Below are 7,094 nucleotides of genomic sequence, written 5' to 3'. Positions count from 1 at the left end.
GGAGGCGGTGGAATGCTGGAGTGCTTATTGGGGAGGCAGTGGAATGCTGGAGCAAGTCCTGGGGGAGCACTGAGAGCTCCCGTGGTCCCTTGCTCCCCTGGGGCCACCGCAGTCCATGGGCACCTGGCCCTGCCGGGGTGTGTTGGTCGGTGACGTGGCTGTCACTGGCAGGGCTGTACCCATCACCTGTAACGCTGTGCTGGTGGTTTCTGCTGCTCTTCCAGATGGGGACCTTGATGTGGGAAAGATGAGGCCTTTTTTTTTTAATGTAATTCCATTAAAGTGGTTTTTAATTGAGTTCATTTTGGCAAGTTTGATGATAAATTTTTCAGCACCTCAACTGGGAGAGACAGGTCTGTGCTCAGCTCTCCTGCTTTCCATACCAGGGAAGCTCCAGGACGTGAGATGTTTCTGGGCTGAGCTGTTTCCATCCTCAGGAATCCTCTGAGTTCTCTGGCCCCAGCTAAGGCAATGCTGGCACTGGTGTGGGGGAGTGTGTTGTGTGTGTCCCCAAAGCTCCTGTCCCCCAGCTCTGCTGCTGGGGGGTGTGGTGATGCTCTAGGTCAGGTCTCTGGAGACCCCAGCCTGGCTGGAGCAGAGGGTTTGCTATGCTCCAGCTGGGGAAGGTGCATGGGGGCTGATGGGATGGTGGGTGGGTGGGTGAGCTGCCTCTGCTCTGCCTTGTGCCACGGCTCCTTCCAGCCAGGATGAATCAGCTCTCCCAAGGACCTGTGAGCAATCTGCCACCACTGTGGCCTTGGGTCCCCAAGGAGTCACAGCCCTCCCTGGGCAGGGAGCCATGAGGTGAGGGCAGCGGCAGTGCCAGCTGCGATGGCATCTGCTGCTCTCGCTGGCAGAAGGCACAGACCTCAAGGTTTGTGTCCCCAAACTGCTCTTAGCAGAAAGAAGTGCACCATGCTGGTGATGCTCCTGGCACCGACGTGCAGCTGGCAGCTGCCGGGGGCTGTGCCATCCCTGAGGGGCTGCTGCACCCTTGGGGACCCACTGTAGGCTTGGGCGGTCCCCACAGCCAGGGGCTGGGATTCCCTTTTCCCAGGATGGAGGGAACTATCCGGGCTGGGCCCCTGGCTCCAGTGCATGGCTCAGCCCAGAGCCCCGTGGTTGCCCTGAGGGGAGGTGAAGGTCCAGCCCTTGGCTCTGTCCGTGCGGGCAGGGCCTGCCAGGATCTGCTCCTGGGCCTCTGCCCGCTCCCCTGCTGCCAGTGGCAGCTGCTGAGCCCAGCCGGAGCAGCCCCTGGTGCCAGCTGCCTCTGGGCCACCTTCCCTCTTCCCTGCTTAGTCCGGAGGCTTTTCCCTTCCACCTGCGCGTGCTCCTGCGGGAGCGCTGGCGTGGGAGGGCAGGAGGGCGCAGGGATGGGGATTTGGCTGGAGCTGGGTAGGGGCTCAGTCGGGCTGTGGGCGATGGAGGGAAATTGGGCTCTGCTGGCAAAGTTTCTGCCCGTTCATCATGGGCGAAGGGATGTTTTGGTACGTGCTGATTAACTGCCTCCTCCCGATGTGCCACGGCAAGATAAAATATGAAGGACTGCATTCATTGACTTAAAATTTAATTAAAACTATATATCAAAAACGTGAGACCCCAGGCTTAATAAAACCTGATAAAATTATACTAATACACTTCAATTTCAATCCAAGGCTTCCTGATGGTAGAGCGTGAGAGGCTGAGCCTGTAACTAGATTAGAAACACCTCCTATGCAATATTTATGGTGCTGTCCTGCTTGAGATGCATGGCCGCCGAGGAAGGCTCTGACACCGTGATGAAGAGGAGTTGTCAGCTTGGCTTATGCGTAAATAGGAGAGAGGGCGAGATCGGACGGGCTGTTCCTCGTGGGGGGAGAGTGACTTGGGCAGAGGATGAGCTCGTGGAGGGAGGGAGACAGGGAGGGAAGGAGGGATGCTGCTCCCCCCAAGCTGCTGTGCCCTGGGGATGATCCCTGTCTGTGGCACCAGCGGCCCAGCAGCTGTGGGCTGGGGCGAATTGAGGGGTGGCTTCTGCCCATGCGGCTCCTGACAGCTGCCAGTGGCTGTGGCCACTTCACCTTTACAGGTGATTTATTGAGTGAGGATTAGCGGCTCAGAGCCATTGCCCAAACAAGCTGGTTTGTTCCGTGTGTGGGAGTGTGGCTGTGCCAGCAGGAACAGTGGCCACCAAGCTGCTGGGGGGCAGCCCGTGGTGGGCTGCCTCTGCTCCAGGCAGGAATCAGCAGGAGCACCCAGTTCCCCACATGGTCCTCTCGAGCAGGGTCCCTCTGGTACAACCCGGAGCATCATTGCTGTTGGAGCCTTTCCCTGCTGGCCCGTATCCCCAAATTTCACTTTTGGGTGGAAATGCGCTGGATTTGTGTCTGCAGAGATGTTGGTGACGGGGGGGGATGTCACCCTAAGCTGTTCAGAGGGGTCTGGGGTCATCAGCAGGGCTCAGTGTGGCACGGGCGGCTGCGGTGCCACCTCGCCCCAGCGGGAAGCGGCTCGGGCAGACTGTTAATGTGGAGCATAAATCCTGGTGGCGACAGGGGAGGTCAGAGCAGGGAGGCAGGAGCAGTAAAGCATTGCAGGCAGAGAGGCCCCGTCCTTAGAGGAGAACCCAGGGCTCATTACTGAGCACAGGGAAATGGGAACACAGCAGGTTTTGGGGGCCAGGAGCTCAGTCTGCAGTGATGCAGCCGGTGGGGCAGGGGCCTTTCTGCCACCTTCGCTGCCTTGGGTCGTGCCTGAACCCCTCATTGACTTGGATGAGGTCAGTATGCAGCCAGGGCTTGGACAGGATGCTGAACACGGGGTGCCAGAGTCATCTGTTGGGGCCGGGGGTGCAGCCCAGGGCTGGGGGTTGCCGGGGCCCGGCGCTGCCCCAGCGATCTGTGCCCATCTCCTGCAGCTGCCCCCACTGTTCCCCCCTTTTCTCTCCCTTCCAGGTGAGCGAGCACGCGTCCCCCTGGAGCGCTGACGTGCTCTGGTGCTTCTTCAAGGCTGTGGCAGCAATTCCAGCAGCCAGTGGCCTGGCATGACCCCGGGAGCTGGAAGAAGGGGGGTGAGGTGGGCACTGAGCTGGCATGGAGCCCCTTCCCAGGCAGGAGGGGACCCAACAGGCAGCAGTATCAGCTCTGCCAGCTACGAGCTCCCTGCCCCCTTGCCTGCTCTCCAGATCCCTGGGGAACTGGAAGTAAGGCCAGAGCAAAAGGTGAAGGGATGGGGTTTGTGTGCTGGTGCCCATCCATGCCACCTCCCCACATCCCTCCTTGCCCAGGCTGTGCCGGGGTTCGTCCCTCACGCTGCCCCTCTCCCAGCCCTGCAGGGCCACTGCTCCCTGCTCTGTGGAGCTGTATTTTCAGAGACTGTGGGGGATGTCGTGTGTGTAAAATTAGCGCTGCCTTGTTAGTGCTTCTCAGGCTAATTCGGAGTGAAATGCTTTAGCAGCGGTGGGCTGATTCTATCAGGAGAACAAGAACTAATTAAATTCACTCTGACCATCAAGCAGTAAATTATTTATACCCAGACAGATGCAATCTAATCTGTAGCGTCCAGCCCCACTGAACCTGCAGCCTCCTTGGTTCGGGGTGAGGAGCAGATTAGGCAACAGAGGGGGAGCTGGGAAGGGCAGAGCAAGGGTTGCCAGAGAAGGCAATTTTTTTTTTCCCGTTTGGGGCCAGTGCTGCAGCAGGACCCCTCCACTGGCACTGTGGCCCCTGGGCCTGCCTGGGGAACTCCCGAGCATGGGGGCCTTTGGGGCTGGGAGCTGGAAGGAGATGGGGTGTCCTCCAGCAGCTGCCCATCCTGGGGAGCTGGCACAGACCCACACTGTCGCTTGGGGAGGTGGTTTACCAATGTCAGCAGGGAGATGTGGGAGTCCTCCTTCACCTCCTCCTCCTCCCAGGAGGAAGGCCAGGCACAGTGCAGAGGTCCTCACCTCTGATTTTGCACCACTGTACTGTGGTTCCCGTGCTGCCGTGTGATCTCCATCACCCCCCTCCCTGTGCCTCCCCAGGCCCAGTGCTCACAGCCGGCTCAGCTCGGGGCAGGTATGAGCCGTTATCATCTCTGCAGGGTTTGTTTTTTGGTGATCTGACCCGGTGCCTGATTAGATCATTCCTGCCGCACAGTGGAACCGCAGCTTCCTCTGCCTACGAGCCGCAGTTCACTCTAATTGCGATTGAGCCGAGATCCCTCTTCTCTCCAATCGAAAGGGAAGAGTGAAAAATCATTTGCTAATCCTCTTGGGGGTTGTAAAGGATTCCAGCAACCTGGGAAACAGCTCTGCTTGGGGCTGGGAAAATGGTGTGGTAAAAATGATCTGGTTGTTATTTATGTTAGAGGGACAGAAAGAAGGAATTCCAGAGCAGCCGGAACAGAACAGAGCATCACGGGGATGGTCCTTGTCCCCTTGGGAACGGAGATTTCCATTCTGTCCTCGGGCAGGCATGGTGCTGGGAGGACTGGTTTGACTGGGAAGAGTTTGGCTCTGTTCAGGGTAAGAGCCTCTGGAAACGTCAGGGTCACTGGTGGGTGCCTATGGGGCCAGGCAGGGTGGGCAGTGCTGGGCTCGGGTGTTCCCCAGCTGCAGCTTCCCAGCGGGCAGGAGCACCTCTGGTGGGATGCCTGGGAGCTGCCCCACAGAGAGAGGGATGGATCCCTGGTGCAGGGATTGGGCTCTCGCTGCGTTTATCGAGGTGTTTAAGGATAAATCGGCTGTAACCAGTCTGTGCCCATAGGGGCTGAGCTCCTCCGGGCCGGAGCAGAGCTTGTGCTGCCCCGTAATTCCTGCCGGGAGGAGGCAGCGCAGGCAGGCTCCAGGGCTTCTGCCGTGTTCGCATGGAGCACGCAGGCACTCGGAACCACAATGCGTTCATTTTTCCATCATGCTGGAGGTGCAGGCTCCGACGTCAGGCGTGGCCGAGCCCCGGTAGCAGCGCAGGGGAGCCGGCAGCGTGCTCGGCTCCGCTCCGCTCCAGCTGTGCCGCGGTCTGGGGACGGGCGAGCCCAACCGGTGTTTGCATTTGCACCGGTGATTAATCTCTGTAGCAGGGGAGGGAACTCCTGTTATGAATCAGGCTCATAACTCCCGGCGCACACATTTCCAAAGCCCCGCTGAACTATTAATCCACCCGGCTCCCTGGGGTAGGGAGGATGGAGGGGGAAATGTCACCTTGTGGCAGGAGAGCTGTGATAGGCAGCCAAGTCAGCAGCTCCGTCTTGGAGATGGCTCCTGGTCTCCAGATCCCACCGATGGACCATGTGGCCTCGCGATTGATTTAAAAAGGAGAGGAAAAAAAAAAAAAGGTAACTGCTTCACTCTGGCTTTGCTGATGCTGAGAGGACAGATTTGCCTGCTGGCAGCTCTGCCATTAACTGGATGAGCTATTCAAGTGTGGGTTATGGATTTGGGATCAGCCTGACTGTGCTGGAGAAGAGACACGGTGCTGAGCCCAGATGGATGCGTGGCCCAGGATGGGGCTGGGGGGAGCTGACATGCTCTTTTCAGGAGCGGCAGAAGGTGGGATGGAGGAGCCCTCCCTGGGAGCAGATAACCTTGGAAGGGTGAGAAGCTCTCCCAACTCTGGCCAGGTCCCTCCTGGCTGCATGAGAGAAATTCATGGGTGTGGGGAACACGTGCTGCAGCCCCCAGCAGCAGAAGGGCTGGAAGTGGAGCAGGGGAAGGGAGATGGAAATTGGGTAACAGGAGGTTCCTTCCACTGGGAGGGAGGGAGGAATTGGGAATTTCCCAGCAGCGCTGGGAGAGGAGCCATGCTTTCAGAGTCTGGAAATGACTTCCAGGATGCAAATATCCCTTTCCAGCCCCAAAGCTGCCACAAGAATCCTCACTGCTCCTGCAGGCAGCTGGCACTCATGGCCCTGGCATCCCTGGGCTGCTGTGGCAGTGCGAGAGTGAGCTGGACCCTCTGGCAGCCAGCGAGGAGAGGGACTGGGATTTTGGTTTTGGCTCATGAGGATCACTTGGACATTGAGCAGCAGAAGATGAGGCAGTCAGAAGTTGCTCCCAACTGCTTCATTTGGGCAGGATACGAGTGCTCACAGCCTGGGATGCGCCCACAGTCCCAGCGTTGCTGTCTCCTTCCTCCTGGGTGGATCTGGCTCGGCAGTGCCAGTGCAGTGCAGGAAACACAAGCATTTTGATATTTTTTATTTTTATTTTCCATTTTTGCCACAGTTCCACAGCCCCTCTGTCGCACTCCTTGTTAAGCTGTTAAATCACTCCATTTATTTAGCACGAGCATTGCTGAGAGCTCATTTTTATCTTGGTGAAAACCAGACTTGCTCATGGGCACATAATGAAATTGTATAAATATACCCTTAGCTGGGAATCTAATTTATTTTTCCTGTTCATTATGGGGTAGAAGGCCATTATGAGATGTAGAACTTTTTTTTTTCCCAGTGCTGGAATTGAAGGGCTGGTGTGGGCACTTTTTATACTGATGATTTTGCCCTGATTCAATTTGAAGCTGGTTAGAGCTCAAATACTGAAGCGTAATTGACAGAGATCGGTGTGGGTTGCCATGCTAATGTCCTGGCTGTGGCTCTGTGGCAACGCCGGACCAAGGCCGGGTGGAATCTGCGGCCGGTGGAGCACGGCCGGGCACTGCGTGTCCGAGATGGGAGTGGAGATTCCCCTGAGCTGGGATCGCGGGGAGCAGTGGTGGCCCAGCCCCAGGGCAGCAGGAAATGAGCCCGTCCCTTTGTCCATCAGCGGGATTGATTTTTGACAGTATTGATACTGCTATAAAGTCCTGTTTATGGAGCTATAATTAAGCGGGGCCATTTAGCCGGCAGTGTTAAGTGCTGAGCAGATTTATGGCACGGCTCAGCCTTCGGCAGGGTTATATTTCAGCACGAAGCACACCAGGTTTTTATGTGTTCTGCGATTGTGTTCGTGTCACAGTGATTAGTATAATGGGGGCTTCCGGGGTCGTGTTGCCAAGCTGAGGAAACAGCAATTATGGGCCGCTGCAGTATCAACTTAATTGCATCCATTTGCGAGCGACATGGGCCCGGGTGCACAGGAGCAGCTGGCGGGGCGAGCACTGGCACCCCACATCCACTGGCCCTGGCCCGCCCCCCGC

The 7,094-nt window shown here is 57.5% G+C and overlaps 1 long non-coding RNA gene across 6 annotated transcripts in view; it reads left to right on the top strand.

Moving 5' to 3' along the window:
- LOC108445644 overlaps positions 1-7,094 on the top strand; it is a 102,291-nt gene that overhangs the window by 19,657 nt on the left and 75,540 nt on the right. Inside the window, exon 1 of one of the 6 annotated variants that reach the window (XR_001860601.1) lies at positions 4,464-4,486. The exons of 4 other annotated variants lie outside the window; for them this stretch is intronic. This is a non-coding gene — a long non-coding RNA (uncharacterized LOC108445644). Of the gene's footprint in view, positions 1-4,463; positions 4,487-6,606; positions 6,618-7,094 lie in introns of those variants that run through there. One more of the 6 variants, XR_001860599.1, reaches the window with a different exon arrangement.

This window comes from Corvus brachyrhynchos, unplaced genomic scaffold, assembly GCF_000691975.1.
Source record: "Corvus brachyrhynchos isolate BGI_N302 unplaced genomic scaffold, ASM69197v1 scaffold340, whole genome shotgun sequence".
Taxonomy (NCBI): Eukaryota; Metazoa; Chordata; class Aves; order Passeriformes; family Corvidae; genus Corvus; species Corvus brachyrhynchos.
The sequence above is the reverse complement of the archived record's forward strand: the minus strand, read 5'-3'. Positions and strand labels throughout refer to the sequence as shown.